The sequence below is a fragment of the Pongo pygmaeus genome, chromosome 7, assembly GCF_028885625.2.
Source record: "Pongo pygmaeus isolate AG05252 chromosome 7, NHGRI_mPonPyg2-v2.0_pri, whole genome shotgun sequence".
NCBI lineage: Eukaryota > Metazoa > Chordata > Mammalia > Primates > Hominidae > Pongo > Pongo pygmaeus.
Window position 1 is genome coordinate 92077241 of NC_072380.2, and position 17682 is coordinate 92094922.

General features: G+C 42.2%; 1 protein-coding gene across 3 annotated transcripts in view; it reads right to left on the bottom strand.

The window, feature by feature from the left end:
* The window catches only part of TPD52 (tumor protein D52), a 381723-nt gene that overhangs the window by 10794 nt on the left and 353247 nt on the right, over positions 1 to 17682 (bottom strand). For 2 of the 3 annotated variants that reach the window (XR_010127243.1, XR_010127242.1), the window contains 3 exons: positions 15273 to 15455; positions 14612 to 14754; positions 13191 to 14523 (listed from right to left, as the gene is read on the bottom strand). The gene's annotated coding sequence lies outside the window, so the exon portion shown is untranslated. Of the gene's footprint in view, positions 1 to 13190; positions 14524 to 14611; positions 14755 to 15272; positions 15456 to 17682 lie in introns of those variants that run through there. The other variant, XR_010127244.1, reaches the window with a different exon arrangement.

Below are 17682 nucleotides of genomic sequence, written 5' to 3' on the forward strand. Positions count from 1 at the left end.
CAAACTATACTACAAGGCTACAGTAACCAAAACAGCATGGTACTGGTACCAAAACAGAGATATAGACCAATGGAACAGAACAGAGCCCTCAGAAATAACACCACATATCTACAACTATCTGATCTTTGCCAAACCTGAGAAAAACAAGCAATGGGGAAAGGATTCCCTATTTAATAAATGGTGCTGGGAAAACTGGCTAGCCATATGGAGAAAGCTGAAACTGGATCCCTTCCTTACACCTTATACAAAAATTAATTCAAGATGGATTAAAGACTTAAATGTTAGACCTAAAACCATAAAAACCCTAGAAGAAAACCTAGGCATTACCATCCAGGACATAGGCACGGGCAAGGACTTTATGTCTAAAACACCAAAAGCAATGGCAGCAAAAGCCAAAATTGACAAATGGGATCTAATTAAACTAAAGAGCTTCTGCACAGCAAAAGAAACTACCATCAGAGTGAACAGGCAACCTACAGAATGGGAGAAAATTTTCGCAACCTACTCATCTGACAAAGGGCTAATATCCAGAACCTACAATGAACTCCAACAAATTTACAAGAAAAAAACGAACAACCCCATCAAAAAGTGGGCAAAGGATATGAACAGACACTTCTCAAAAGAAGACATTTATGTAGCCAAAAGACACATGAAAAAATGCTCATTATCACTGGCCATCAGAGAAATGCAAATCAAAACCACAATGAGATACCGTCTCACACCAGTTAGAATGGCAATCATTAAAAAGTCAGGAAACAACAGGTGCTGGAGAGGATGCGGAGAAATAGGAACACTTTTACACTGTTGGGACTGTAAACTAGTTCAACCATTGTGGAAGTCAGTGTGGCGATTCCTCAGGGATCTAGAACTAGAAATACCATTTGACCCAGCCATCCCATTACTGGGTATATACCCAAAGGACTATAAATCATGCTGCTATAAAGACACATGCACACGTATGTTTATTGCGGCACTATTCACAATAGCAAAGACTTGGAACCAACCCAAATGTCCAACAATGATAGACTGGATTAAGAAAACGTGGCACATATACACCATGGAATACTATGCAGCCATAAAAAATGATGAGTTCATGTCCTTTGTAGGGACATGGATGAAATTGGAAATCATCATTTTCAGTAAACTATCACAAGGACAAAAAACCAAACACCACATGTTCTCACTCATAGATGGGAACTGAACAATGAGAACACATGGACACAGGAAGGGGAACATCACTCTCTGGGGACTGTTGTGGGGTGGGGGGAGGGGGGAGGGATAGCATTAGGAGATATACCTAATGCTAAATGACGAGTTAATGGATGCAGCACACCAGCATGGCACATGTATACATATGTAACTAACCTGCACATTGTGTACATGTACCCTAAAACTTAAAGTATAATAATAAAAAAAAAAGATAAGTAAGACTGGGCACGGTGGCTCACCCCTGTATTCCCAGCAGTTTGGGAGGCCGAGGTGGGTGGATCACCTGAGGTCAGGAGTTCAAGATCACACTGGCCAACATGGGGAAACCCTGTCTCTACTAAAAATACAAAAATTAGCTGGGCATGGTGGCTGGCACCTATAATCCCAGCTACTTGGGAGGCTGAGGCAGGAGAATCACTTGAACTCGGGAGGTGGAGGTTGCAGCAAGTCAAGATCACACCACTAAACTCCACCCTGGGCAATAGAGCCAGACTCTGTCTCAAAAAAAAAAAAAAAAAAAAAAAGATAATTTGGTGAAAATGAGGTCATACAGGTGTGCTCTAATCCCGTCTGACTGTGTGCTTATAAGAAGAGGTGATTAGGACACAAAGGGAAGATGATGTGAAGACACAGGGAGAAGACGGCCATCTGTAGCCAAGGAGAGAGGCCACGGGAGAAAACAGCCCTGCCAACACATTAATCTCACATTTGTAGCCTCCAGAACTGTGAAAAAATTAATTTTTGCCGCCCAGCCTGTGGTCCTTTGTGATGGCTGCTCTAGCACACTACTATACAAGTAAAACAGACCCTTGGCCTGCGAGACGTCACATGGATGTGGAGGACATGGGACACGCTTATGACTAACTGCCGAGCAAGACAGGGCAAAGACAGCACCACGTGAGAAGCACTAAGGTTAAATTCCCGAAGTACCAGGGATAAAGAGACCATTTGCGTCGGTGCAGGTGGACAGTCAGGAGAGATCTGAGGAAGAAGGCGATTGTAAACTGGGATGAGAATGACTCACTGGGACCTACTGGGTATCAGATGGGAGATAAGGGCATTCCAGAGAGATGGAATGAATCCTCTTTTGTTTTTGTCTATTATTAGTTCACTCTCTTTGCACCTCCTCTTATGTATTAACCTTACCAGAATCTAATCAAATTATCATTGTTATTATTTCATTATTATGTTTATTAAGGAGCAAAAGTATCATTATCCCCATTTTTCAGATGAGGAGGCTGGGGCACAGAGAGGGAGGTAACTTGTCCAAGGCTGTACATCTAGCAAGGTGGACAGCTGGATGCACGCCCTGGTGGTTCTCCCTCATTTATCCTGTAACTGAGACCAAGTCTGGTCAAGCAGCGGGTGGACATAGATTGAGGCTGTGTGGAGCAAACGGTGCACAAGAAGCAAGTGCAGCTCCTTTTTCAAGACACATAGGCAGAATCAAAAGGACAGAACTAGCACAGCAGCCTGAGAAGAAAGGGAAGGTGAAGGAAGTTGCTTTTATCTTTGAAGAGGGGGAAGATTAGAAATTGTAAGTGAAGGTCGGGCGCGGTGACTCACACCTGTAATGCCAGCACTTCGGGAGGCCGAGGCAGGTGGATCATGAGGTCAGGAGTTCAAGACTAGCCTAGCCAAGATGGTGAAATCCCGTCCCTACTAAAAATACAAAAATTAGCCGGGCGTGGTGGCAGGTGCCCGTAATCCCAGCTACTCAGGAGGCTGAGGCAGGGAATTGCTTGAACCTGGGAGGGAGATTGTGCAGTGAGCCAAGATTGTGCCACTGCACTCCAGCCTGGGCAACAGAGTGAGACTCCATCTCAAAAAAAAGAAAAAAGAAATCATAAGTAGGTCAAAGAGAGGAAGGAGGAAAATAGTGAAGATAGGAAAGAAGATAGTTGGCAAAGAAAGGTCGTGGAGGAGAGTAGAGGCCTAGGATTTAGTGCCTGCTCAGGGCGGGGAGAGTTTGGGGCAGTGAGGTCAGCGTTGGAAAGAATGCGGGAAGCCTTCGGATGTGAAAGTGTAGGAGGGCTAAAGGGAAGAGATTAGGAGATGCAGGTGCTGCAACACCGAAGGCTGCAGGCCTTGTTTTTTTGTTTGTTTGTTTTGTTTTGTTTTTCTTTTTTTCTTTTTCCTTCCTTTTTTTTTTTTTTTAATGTTTATTTCTTTCTGTGACATGCAATGCAAGTGGAGGTGGCAGAGTGGGAGACCTGAGGGTAGTTGTCAAGTTTGGGGATTTGAAGAGATACTAAGTACAAGAAAATGACGGCAGAAGAGTCACCAACTACACCCAGCACAATTCTGTCCAGGAAAGCTCCACAGCAGAGGCTGGGGGAGGAGAAGGCAGCTGGTCATGGGAATCAGCGGGGGCTGGGTGTGGGGCAAAGTCGAGGAGATCAGAGAACCAAGAGTTAGGAGAGATGTTGAAGGGACTGAGCAGGAGAACCAGGCTAGGGACGTGAATAGAGTAAGGAAGTGAAGGCTTAGGAGAAACAGGAAGGGTTTCTAGGACTGAGAAGGATCCCATTCCAATAGCCATTGTCAGTTCCTTACTAGAGCTTTCCTTTTTATCTTTTTGTATAGATTTTTTAAAATATTTATATATTTTTTGGAGATGGGGTTGTGCTCTGTTGCCCAGGCTGCAGTGCAGTGGCTCTTCACAGGCAAGATCATAAATCACTGTAACCTGGGCTCCTGGGCTTGAGTGATCCTCCTGTTTCAGCCTCCTGAGTAGGTAGAACTAGAGGCACATGCCACCATGCCTTGCTAATTTTTTTTTTTTTTTTTTTTTTTTGCGACAGGATCTCACTATGTTGCCCAGGCTCTGATGTTTTATATTTATTTATTTCTATTTGAGACAGAGTCTCCTTCTGTCACCCAGGCTGGAGTGCAGTGGAAAGACCATTGTTCGTCACAGCCTTTACCTCCCAGGCTCAATTAATCCTCCCACTTCAGCCTCTTAAGTAGCTGAGATGACAGGCACACACCACCACCACACCCAGCGAATTTTTGTATTTTTTGTAGAGACAGGGTTTTGCCGTGTAGCCCAGGCTGTTCTCAAACTCCTGGGCTCAAGCAATCCACGCTCCTCGGTCTCCCAATGTGTCGGGATTACAGGCATGAACCAGCACACCTGGCTTCAGATACTTTAAATGAAGACTTCTAAGCAAATGAAACATGGGCAGAATTTTGTTCTGTGGCAACATTCATGATCAGCCTATGAGAAGACATCATGGACAAGGTGTGACTAGTAAGGAATGTAACTTTTTACACAAGCACCAGAACTTATGTGGCCAATATGTAAGTTCTTCTTGGGAAGCCACATTTATTTCTTGGAGTCTTCTTGGGAGGCTACATCTCTCCCAAGGATGCAGCTGTTATCCCCAATTTTTTTTTATCTTCTCTTGGCACTTTCCTTCACATCTTCTCAGTTGTGCCATATCATCATTCTTTCTTTCTTTTTTTTTTTTGACAGAGTCTCACTCTGTCACCCAGGATGGAGCGCAGTGGCATGATCTCAACTCACTACAACCTCCACCTCGCAGACTCAGGTGATCTTCCCACCTCAGCCTCCCTAATAGCTGGGACTACAGGCCCGTGCCACCATAGCCTGCTAACACTTGTATTTCTAGTAGAGGATAGGTTTTTGCCATGTTGGCCAGGCTGGTCTCAAACTTCTGGCCTCAAGTGATCCACCCACCTTGGCCTCTCAAAGTGCTGGGATTACAGGCAAGAGCCACCACACCCAGCCAGCCTATCATTATTCTTTCTGTGTGGATTTGAAGTTGATGGATTTGATTTTTGGAAAAAAACAAAAACCAGTAAGCATTGTTTGATTCGGCTGAAGTTTTTCTTTTAACAGAAAACAATGAGGAAGGGATTCCCTATTTAATAAATGGTGTTGGGAAAACTGGCTAGCCATATGCAGAAAATTGAAACTGGACCCCTTCCATACTACACCTTATACAAAAATTAACTCAAGATGGATTAAAGACTTAAATGTAAAACCCAAAACTATAGAAACCCTAGAGGAAAATCTAGGCAATACCATTCAGGACATAGGCACGGGCTAAGGTTTCATGACGAAATTGCCAAAAGCAATTGCAACAAAAGCAAAAATTGACAAATGGGATCTAATTAAACTAAAGAACTTCTGCACAGCAAAAGAAAGTATCATCAGAGCAAACAGGCAACCTACAGAGTGGGAGAAAATTTTTGCAATCTATCCATCTGAGAAAGATCTAGTATCCAGAACCTACAAGGAACTTAAACAAATTCAGAAGAAAAAAAAACCATTGAAAAGTAGGCAAAGGCCATGAACAGACAGTTCTCAAAAGAAGACATTCATGTGGCCAAGAAACATATGAAAAAAAAGTTCAACATCACTGATCATTAGAGAAATGCAAATCAAAACCACAATGAGATGCCATTTCACGCCAGTCAGAATGGAAATTATTAAAAAGTCAAGAAACACTGCTGGGTGCAGTGGCTCATGCCTAAAATCCCAGCACTTTGGTAGGCCAAGGCAAGTGGATCACTTGAGGCCAGGAGTTCGAGACCAGCCTGGCCAATGTGGCAAAATCCTGTCTCTACCAAAAATATAAAAATTAGCCAGGCATGGTGGTGCATGCCTGTAATCCCAGCTACTCAGGAGGCTGAGGCAGGAGAATCACTTGAACCTGGGAGGCACAGGTTGCAGTGAGCCGAGTTCGTGTCACTACACTCCAGTCTGGGTGACACAGCAAGACTCTGTCTCAAAACAAAACAAAACAAAACAAACCGCAAGAAGTCAAGAAACAAGAGATGCTGGCAATGTTGCAGAGAAATAGGAACACTTTTACACTGTTGGTGAGAATGTAAATTAGTTCAATCATGTGGAAGACCGTGTGGTGATTCCTCAAAGATCTAGAACCAGAAATATCATTTGACCCAGCAATGCCATTACTGGATACAGACCCAAAGGAATATAAATCATTCTATTACAAAGATACATGCACCCATATGTTCATTGCAGCACTATTCACAATAGAAAAAACATGGAATCAACCCAAATGCCCATCAATGATAAGGTGGATAAAGAAAGTGTGGTACATATACACCATGGAATACTATGCAGCCATAAAAAGGAAAAAGATCATGTCCTTTGCAGAGACATGGATGAAGCTAGACACCATAATCCTCAGCAAACTAACACAGGAACGGTAAACCAAGCACCACATGTTCTCACTTATAAGTGGGAGCTGAACAATGAGAACATATGGACACAAGGAGGAGAACAACACACATTGGGTCCTGTTGGGGAGTAGGGTAGGGGAAGGGAGAGCATTAGGTAAAATAGCTAATGCATGCTGGGCTTAATACCTAGGTGATGGGTTGATAACTGCAGCAAACCACCATGGCCCTTGTTTACCTATGTAACAAACCTTCACATCCTGCACATGTACCCTGGAACTTAAAATAAAAAAGCTTTAAAAATCATTGTTTGATAAATGAAGTAGCTGACCAAACTGAGTAACGTATTTTTGGTCAAGAATAAAATGACAAGGCTGAGTGCAGTGGCTCACGCCTGTAATCCCAGCATTTTGGGAGGCCAACATGGGAGGATCACTTGAGGCCAGGAGTTTGAGACCAGCCTGGGCAACATAGCAAGACCTACCTCTACATAATAACTAAAAATTAGCCAAGCATGGTGGTGCACACCTGTGGTCCCATCTACTCAGGGGGCTGAGGTCAGAGAATCGCTTGAGCCCAGGAGGTTGAGGCAGCAGTGAACCATGATCACGCCACTCCACTCAAGCCTGGGAGACAGAGCAAGACCCTGTCTCAAAAATAAATAAAATTACAATAAAATCATGAGACCAAATTTTTGAGGAAACTCAACAGCTAGCTTGAGGACAAATACTGGAGGGGTTCTAGAAGACTTTTGAGCAATACAATGTAAAATAGGAGTATGTTCTCCCCACGTGAGTACAGAAAGCAAGAACAGTCATTGAATGAATCAACTGATATATTTATTTAAAATCTAGTCTTCTTCCTTCAGACAGATACCTGACACGGGTTGCACTAACAACTTCATGTATTATGCTGGAGAACCCCATGTCTGCAGCTCACAAACATAATATACAAATGTGCTAACACGAGACTGAAAATAAGTGCCATACGTCAAAAACAAATGGAAACCTGGCCAGGCACGGTGGCGCAAGTCTGTCTGTAATCCCAGCTCTTGAGAGGCCAAGGCGGGCAGGCAGATCACTTGATGCCAGGAGTTCGAGACCAGCCTGGCTAACCTGGTGAAACCCCATCTCTACTAAAAATACAAAAATTATCCGGGCGTCATGGCGGGTGCCTGTGATCACAGCTGCTCAGGAGACTGAGGCAGGAGAATCTCTATAGCCTGAGAGGTGGAGGTTGCAGTGAGCAGAGATCAGGACACTGCACTCCAGCCTGGGTGACAGAGTGAGACTCTCAAAAAAAAAAGGAAACCTAATCTCAATTAAATAAATTTTCTTCACAGAAAAATACACATGGCCAAGGAAAACAAAATTAAAGCATCATCTTTGTTTTTTTGTTTGTTTTTGTTTTTGAGATGGGGTTTCGCTCTTGTTGCCAGGCTGGAGTGCAGTGGCATGATCTCGGCTCACTGCAACCTCCACCTCCTGGGTTCAAGCCATTCTCCTGCCTCAGCCTCCCGAGTAGCAGGAATTATAGGCATGTGCCACCACACCCGGCTAATTTTGTATTTTTAGCAGAGATGGGGTTTCTCCATGTTACTCAGGGTGGTCTCGAACTCCCAACCTCAGGTAATCCACCCGCCTTGGCTTCCCAAAGTGCTGGGATTACAGGCGTGAGCCACCGCACCTGGCAAAACATCATCTTTGATATTGGGTTAGAGGATAAATCAAATTTTCTCTATTGTATTCAATTTATTTTCACTCAAGATGTTATTTTTACTAAGATGCTTAATGTGTTAAGGGAGGTAATAAATGTCAGTAGGTAATAAATCTGAGATAAATTTAGCAAAAAAATTTCTCTTCTAAAAAGAAGCTGCTCCTTAGTATAGTCTAGAGAGGGTCCCAGTGAAGGAGTCAGCAATTTTGACAAATCCGGGATTCTGGCCTCACCCTGTCATTAAGCAACTATGAGTTTCCAGGCAGGTGCCACAATCAACCCAGCCCCTGAAAGTTCCTGTCCAGCTCTCAACGCATGTAACAGTTTCTTATCTCTCACCTGTGCTGCAAAATTCCCTTTCTAAGCACTGCAATGAGCAACTTTAGTCCCTGTATTAGTTAATGTTCATACTGTCAGGAAGAAACACCCAAGACTTGGTAATTTATAAAGAAAAAGAGATTTAATGGACTTACAGTCCACATGGCTGGGGAGGTCTCACAATCATAGCTGAAGGCGAAAGAGGAGCAAAGGCACTTCTTACATTGCAGCAGGCAAGAGAGCATGCGCAGAAGAACTGCCCTTTATAAAACCATCTGCTCTCATGAGACTTATTCACTGTCTCAAGAACAGCATGGGAAAAACTGCCCCCCTGATTCAATTACCTCCCAATGGGTCCCTCCCATGACATGTGGTGATTATGGGAACTATGATTCAAGATGAGATTTGGGTGGGGACACAGCCAAACCATATCAGTCCTAATTTCATTATGGAACTGAAATATGTCATTTATTTCTACATAAAGAAATACCTTAAAAGTTATTTACTTATCCTTCACCCATTAAATCATGAGAAAAGATAATAAATTATAAATGTGGTTCATTGTTATAAAATAAATTCTCTTCCTAGCTAGTTTGTTTTTTTGCTCAATTCAAAATTTGAACGGTATAATCAGTATATATTTTTGGTATTTATATGAAATTAGTACTTCATAAATATGAATCATGCTATCAACTGTATATTGTGATATTCTCTAATCACTGTCATTTGCGTACTACACAACTCTTATCTTCAATAGTCAAAGGACTGAAGAAAATTTTGGAGAGTGCACTGCACATTTCTGTCTACAGACTATACCATATTTACAGCTTGATCTTTAAACACTTGTAAGAAACTGTCTACAGGAAAACATTTCCACCTCCATCAAGCTAACAAACTCCAGGAGAAACTCATTTTAAAAACCCCATGGAGTAGAAAGAAGATTATGAGGTTGTTTTACTTCAAACAGAATAAAGACATTTAAAAAAAGTTTTCAAGTTTGGACATCTTTCCCCCATCAGATTACTTCTTTTTTCTGTAAAAATAGGGGGAAACAATGATAAGTTTTTATTTAAATATGCAAAAGCAAAAAAATAATGTAATAAGGTTTATAACTGCTATTTATAAAACATTTGAGATAATAAGTGATGTGGATCTCTTAGGAAAGCAATGAAATAGTGCATCATTTTGCTATGTCTCTTTGGTTGGTGTTTTTAATACTTGGGTTTTAAGGGGGTTGGCTCTGACAGTGGCCATTCAATGTGTAAAGCTCCTTAACACCAATCCCATAACAGATCACACTTCCTGGAAGGGGTAAAGCTATTTAAGAATATGCGTCTTGCAGAGGGATTCATGGAACCTGTCTTCTGAAATGATATCCAGCTTTAACCATGGTAGTTTCTTCTGGAGGCATAAAACCATGATTTTCTTCTTTCTCAGTAATTCATGCTAAACCAAGAAGCCATTTGGGAATAGAAAAAGTCAAGAGTGTTTATGGTTTTGTTCAGATGAGGAATCAACCATCAGGAAAATGCAGAGAGTTAACAGCAAACTGATTTTTAATACTTCTCTGGTGGACTTCCCTTGTACAGTTTGATTTCCCACTATTTCCCCCAAGTAAATGCTTGTGCTCTGGGCATGCTGATCTGTCCGCAGCAGTTCTCAAAGTGTGAGTTTCCAGACCAGGTGCACCAGCATCACTAGGGAGCTTGCCAGAATGCAACTCATCACACCTCATACCAGACCTACTAAATCGGAAAGTCTGCTGTGGAGCTCAGGGACATGTATGTTATTAACGAGTTCTCTGGATGTGTCTGATGCACGCTGAAGCTGGAGAACCACTAGTCTGCAGCATGTGGCCTACCTTATTCTCAGTTCATTCACTTTCTGTTTTCTTTTAATGACTTTCCTTCAGCCCTAAGCATCTAACTAAACATCACCCCCCTCAAATCTGGTCTTGCTATTTCACCAAACTTTGACAACTCCCTACTTGAAATTATATTTATTATCACCTACATACCACAATTAAATGTTACCTAGGTCTGCAGTGATTTAAGGTCATACGTGTCTTACATTGTTCTCTAAGTTATTTCTACCGTGTGTTTGTTTTATCACTTCAATTCAAATGAAGGCCTCTTGAAGGCAGGACCTATGTCTTATAGATAGTCCCCAACTTACAATGGTTCAACTTAAGATTTTTCAACTTTGCAATGGTACAAAAGGAACATACATTCAGTAGAAAGCAGTACGATTCTCTTTCTCAATGCTGGGCAGTGAGCTACAGCTGCCAGGCAGCCACAGGATCACGAGGGTAAACAACTGACACTCTACAGTGCACTGCGTTGCCAGATGATTTTGCCCAACTGTGGGCTAATGGAAGTGTTCTGAACATGTTTAAGGTGGGCTAGGCTAAGCTATAATACTCAGTAGAGTAGGTATATTAAATGCATTCTTTTTGTTTTTTGGGTTTTTTTGAGACGGAGTCTTGCTCTGTAGCCCAGGCTGGAGTCAGTGGCGCGATCTCTGCTTACTGCAACCTCCACCTCCCAGGTTCAAGCGATTCTCCTGCCTCAGCCTCCTGAGTAGCTGGGATTACAAGCATGCGCCACCACACCCAGCTAATTTTTGTATTTTTAGCAGAGACGGGGTTTCACCATATTGGCCAGGCTGGTCTTGAACTCCTGACCTCAGGTGATCTGCCCCCCTCAGCCTCCCAAAGTGCTGGGATTACAGGCATGAACCACCGTGCCCATCGCCTAAATGCATTTTCATCTTACAATATTTTCATCTTACAATAGACTTATCAGGATGTAACTTCGTTGTAAATCGAGAGGCATCTATACATTATTTTACTTCCCATAGCGTCTATCAGTGCTTAAGCTACAGTAAATCCTATGAAAATGCCCACATTTTTGTTGCTTTTGTTCCCTCTCCTAAATGCTTCTTTCTTCTTTCCACCAACTTCCATGTATCCAAATTCCACCTATTTTTCAAGTTTCAGCTCAAATGGCAATTTCTCTGATCGGGCTTATTCTCTATAAAGAAATATTTTTCTTGCTTGGAAAAACCATAGAATTTAATGATATCTTTTTGTTTTTCTGCTTCATACTACAGTCATTTGTACACGTATTATCTCTCTCATCACTGAAAATGGAAATAATTGCTCTAACCCACTGTTTTTTTTTTAAAGGAAGAAAATAATTTTAGAATGCCTCAGGGTATGGGCGTATAATTAGTTTATTTTCCCTAATATTTTTGCCTCTGACTTTTTGTAATTCGTCTATTTACACAGGAAGTAACTCTCACGTTTCAGAGAGATAGTCTTTTTCCTAGGTACACTGAGGGTCTGGAACAGGATCTGTGTGCTGGAGACAATTGTTACAATTTGTGTGGTCTAATGAGTGGTCTCAGAAGATTAGACATAAAGTAACGGGAATCTGCAGGAAATCGAGCCACAAGGAAACAAGGGCAACTTTAAGCCACATTGGTAAAAAAGAAAAGAGCCTCACCCCAGGGTAAGGACCAGTAGCAGAAGGCTTAATTGTTACCATGTCGTGGTGTGAACCCACCGGTGCGGCTGCCTGGGCTAATGGGAACCTGATGCAGCCAGCTTCCCGAAACACACCAGTTCCGACTTCAAACACTGCAGCCCAGTCGTTAGGAGGGAGCAGACTGGATTCACAGTCCCAGGTTTATTTCTTCAACAAAGGAGATACCTCCCCGCCTCCACCCCTATCAGCTACAACGGGCTGCACCAGGACCCAAGCAGGACTCTGAAATGACCCCTTCTGTTTTGCCCACTTAATACTTAATTCTAACCTCCCCCCTCGGTATTCCACGTAAAAGTCTTCCAGACTTAGCAACCTCCAAGAGCCCTGGCTTTCTGAGCTTGCAGACTCAGGAGTGAGAGAAAACTCGCAGGTCATTTGCCAGCATATCCCACTTGGCTGTCTGGGAATGCATCCCAAGTCTACATATGTGTGTCATGAAATCAGGTATTGAGAATTCATCACGGATGAGCATGGACAATGCCAGGACGGAGGGTCCATGGGTGAGCCAAAACTTTCCAGGTCTGGCTCTCCTGTTCCTACCTGCATCTTTCACTTCTATTTTACCACCAGCTCTTGACAAGAAAATGCCAAAGTAGCAGGCAATGAATCCCTCAGCTTATGTGCCTGGAAAAGGGTTTCTAGTCCCTGGTATTTGAGATCAGCTCAAGGCCTGGGGCAGGCCAGCATCGCCCCAGGGCTCCTCTCTGAAAAGGAGGGGTGTTCTGGAACTTAGAGCTTCCTGAGCTCTTTACTCCTACTCCAATCCCCAGAGACAGCCTCAGTGTTTTTCCTCTGCTGAGATTTCTCAAGTTCCCTTTTTTACATCCCTTATCGACATGTAAACTCCACACTAGGGTGAAAAGGTAGGTGTTTAAGATAGACGGCAACAGCTGGGATCAACTGCCTCTTAAAAGGCTGTCTTGATGAAATGCATCTCTTTATATTTGGGGCATTTGTAAGCAGAATGGGAATGAAACTTGAGAAGATTATGTGATAAGCAGACCATATCCTGTCAAGAGCGGGAGTGTTTCTCTAATAACACAAAGATGAGCTTCTAGATAGCCCACCAGATAGCCAGCCGTCTTCCGCCCAGCGTCTCCCATCATAAATCTTCATTCTTACTCAGGTTTTCTGTAGATTTTTGAGGATAGAGCTCATTTCCCTGGAGAGACGGGCCTAAGGAAAGATCTGGAATTCCTCCAGTTAAAAAAAAAAACACCATTCTGCTTAATCAACATTTACTCCATCAGAATCAATATCCTGCAGAGGGTGGTTTACATTGTTCTCAAGTCTGTTTGCAGGTGGCTGGGCAAAGATACAGTTCCTGACCTGGATTTTCTGAAAAGGAAAAGAAAATATTCCTCAGAATAGAAAAAAAAAAGAAAGCCAACCGAACTCCACTTTTTACAAATAAGCTTCCTTTTGTGAGATATTCTGCCTAGGTTTGCACTCCTAACAAATTTCAGTAAGCTGATATAGTTCAAGAACATCTTTTTTCCTAGAATTATCTGTTATTTTTCACTAAAAGGGCTCAATCATTTACCAAGCATTTGTTAAGTTATTGGTCCTCTTGGAATCTTAATTTCTTTATCCCTGATACTAGTACACAATCTGTTGTTTCTAAATGAAATAGTATGTATAAAATTACCTAGCCTGTGTTGGACATTCAAGAATAAGTTTCTCACTTTTCTGGATTTATCCATTGAGTGGTTAAGAGGAGAATGGGTTTTGGAACTTGAACTAGGTTCAAGTTCTTGCTCCTTTACTTTTCACAGGCTGCCTCTAAGGCAAAACCCTTAGCCCAGTATGTTCCCTGAACTCCAGTCTCCTCATCTGTAAAAGTAGGATAGTGATAGTTGTCTTCATTTCAGAGAGAGCTAAAGAGAACCAAATGAGCAAATATAAACTTTGTAGGAGGCATTTGAAAACGTAAAGCACATAAAACTTGTTAGTTATAATCATTAATACTCTTCACAATGGAATAAGATGCACCAAATACTATTCTACTTAACCACAAATATACTTAAATCAAATACCATTATACTTAACCACAAATATACTAAGAAATTAAAAATCAATTGTTTCTTAATTTATAGAAACCAATTATGATGCATCTTGTTCTAGTTTTGCTAGATTCCTTAAGATTTTGACTCTTTTGGAGGAAGGCTTTTGTAGAGGGGCTGCACCAACTGAAATGCTCAAAACACATACTCTTTGAGCTACAAGGAAGAAACCCAGAAAATAAAGGTCTCTTGAAGTCAAATATATGGATACTCAAATAATTTAAGAAATTCCGAGTAGACTATTTGTGTTCATGGTACTCATCTTTCCCTGTTTGAGCTCCCCTTGCTTCCCGAGCAGGATCACGCGCCCTGGGACCCAGTGTAGGTGGAACAGCTGGGGATCCTCCCAGCCTCCCGATGCCACAGCTTATCAGTGTTGACGGACAGAGCACACAAGGCCTTTCCTGCCTTGCTGACCAAACAGAAGACACACTTCTCTGTTTCCACCGTGCTCTTTTCTTCTTGCAAAGGAAAGAGCAACTTTGTTTATGACACTGAAATATATAGGAAGCAATCGATGCATTAATGTCACTGCGCAAATTCCATCCCTGGATGTCAGTGTGACCTAATTCCATTACCTACCTAGTTCTTGGGTACTCCAAAGTCCAAGGCAGGCAACTGTTGATCATCTGCAGAAGAAACGCCATAGATCTTATGAAAATCATAGACACTCAGGACCCTCCTTTTTGTTTATTTTAACTGGAAGGGTAGGAAGCTGGAACCATCTGTGAATTAGAGAATGTACATATTAGATAAAGCAACTACACATGCTACAAATGGAACACACGCACGCACGCACACACACACACCACAATCCATTGGTTGTAAATTTGAAATAAATAAGTTATTCTTATGTAAATTTTGGTTTGGGGTTGACCGTTTCACAGATTTCCAAATATATATTTGTGACAAGGTTTTATTGGAATCTCGTTTTTCTTAATTTACATCTCAAAAGTAAAGGTAAGCATAACCCTGAAGAAGTCTGAATTCACTTCCTTATAATTAATAGATAAAAATCAATGAATTCATTTGTTGTTTCTTCCATAAATATTCAGTGAGTGCTTACTGTGTACCAGGCACTGAGCTTGGTACTGAATTTACATTGATGAATAAAACCAATATGGTTCCTACCCTCCATGTTGGCTTTCTATATTAAACAGTGTGTGCAGCTTTATTCCCTGTGGTCTAAGGAAGGAGAGAATGGCACAAGAAAACTATCTCCACAGTCATGGTAACCTCTAACCTGAGCCAATGGGTAGGAAACAGTCGCCTTTGTCAGTTGGCAAGGCAAACCTGAGGCCATCAGGGCATTCTGGCATAGCCACGAATAGCACACGCTCTGGAGTCAATCTGTCTGGGTTGAATCCGGAATTCTCCACTCTCTAGCTGTGTGCTCTTGGGCAAAATACTTGATCTCCCTGTGAATCTGAAAAACAGTAGTAATATTTATATACACCTCATAAGGCTGTTGCCATGATTAACTAAGTCAAAACACATAAATCCATTAGAACAGTGCCTGGAAAATAGCAGGTGTTCAATAAATGTTAGCAATTGTTATTCTTATCTGACCTTATCTCCCATCATAGCTCTGCACACAGCCTGGAGTCCAAGCAGGGTTACTTCCCTTCTTGGCCTCTGCCACAATTTCCCCTGCGTACTTCTCCTCTCTACCCCCACACCCATGCTTTCACACACGGTGTGAGAGCCTGGACAGCCTTACCATTTCTTTTCTTCCTAGCAAACTTTTCTTGTATTCTTAAAGGCTCAGCTCAGGCTGGGGGCAGTGGCTCACGCCTGTAATCCCAGCACTTTAGGAAGCCAAGGTGGGTGGATCATTTGAGGTCAGGAGTTCAAGACCAGGCTGGCCAACATGGTGAACCCTGTCTCTACTAAAAATACAAAAATTAGCTGAGCGGTAGTGGCGCATGCCTGTAATCCCAATTATTCAGGAGGCTGAGGCAGGAGAATCGCTTGAGCCTGGGAGGCAGAGGTTGGGGTGAGCCGAGATGGCACCACTATACTCCAGTCTGGGCAGCAGAGTGAGAATCTGTCTCAAAAAAAAAAAAAAAAAAGAGTTTAAAGGCTCAGCTCAGGCTCCCTTCCTCTAGGAAAATCTCCTTGTCCCTGACTGCCAACAGTCAGGTGTTCCTCCACTCTGCTCTTCCAAAAGCTGTGCACAGCTCTAACCCTCAATTGCACACTGGACTCTAAGGGCTTACTTGTGTGTTTCCTCTCACCGGATGGGGGCTGCTATAAGGCCATAGGAGGGGCTCCATCAATGTTTGTTGAATGAATGGATGAATGAGTCAGTGGAAGGAAGGAAAGAAGGGAGGGAGTGTCCCTGGAACAATCTAATTGGGATACTGAATTGTAATGTGTGGAGCAAGCAGTGAAGAACTCTGAGCCCAGTGATTATTTCCTCTTCCCAAGGCTACCACTCTCTGCTATCGGCCTAAAGACATAAGAGCAGACAGAGATTCAGCTAGAAACATGGAGCAGTTAACTTATTTATGACTTTACAACCCATGAGATCTGACCACACCAGAGGCCTGCAAGCACCCTTGAGATAGCATCAGCAGGCCAGGCGCAGTGGCTCACAACTGTAATCCCAACACTTAGGGAGGCTGAGGCTGCAGTGAGCTATGACTGTGCCACTACACTCCAGTCTAGGCAATAAAGTAAGACCCTGTCTCAAGAAGAAGGAAAAAAAAAGATAGCATATGTACCAAACCTCTCTTTAAGCATGTGAATACCTGCATTTCTCAAGAGGGATGTTTATCCATAGTTTTAAGAATATCAAGTCTAGAAAGTCCGTAGCGTCCCTTGGTAGTATTTGCTTCAGGATACTACTCAGCAGAAATGACCTTTCTTAAGCTGCAAATCAAGTCCATGATTACTGTCCTCAAAATTGGTTCATTCTTTCAATCTCTGGTTCACCAAAAGCATTACATTTTGATGAACTATTTGCATTTCCAACCAAAAAAATGAATGTTAACTTCCCAATACCAAAGACCCCAGGCACATTAACATTTACCAAACACACATGCACTGAGGGGGCTGGGGTAGGAGGGGGATGTTATGTTTGGATATCATTTGGATCACAGTGCTGAAAAAAATCACAGACGGACTCATTCATTGAGATCTCTGAAAGGGGTAGGTGTAATGTTCATCGGGTAAAACTTTGAACTAGTAAGAGCTTTTAATTTCCCCAATCTGAACAGGAACAATTAAACATTAGAAAAACAAAGTATAGTTTTTCAAGTTTCAAAAGCAATATCTCCATATCCTTGTTTTATTTTCGCTCTCATCTTTCTTAGTCTTCTGCATAAGACCTACTTTGGGTGTATATTGAGCAATCCCCATATCTCCATGTCTGGTTGCCAGGGTGAGCCACTTCCATTTTAAGAAATAAGGCTTTCTGATGGCTGTCCTCAAAATAGGCTCATATTTTTACTCACTAATTCATTAATTATCTATCAGCCTAAGACAAATATTCTATGCACAAAGAAGATAAAATAGGGAGCAAAATCTGCCCTCTGCCCTGGGAAAGTTTTGACTAGTTTGTGAGACTACTTGAGGGGGATGATTTGCATGTGTGTACCTAACTTTAACTGACAAGTGTATTTTGAAAATATTCCACAAGAATTGAATAT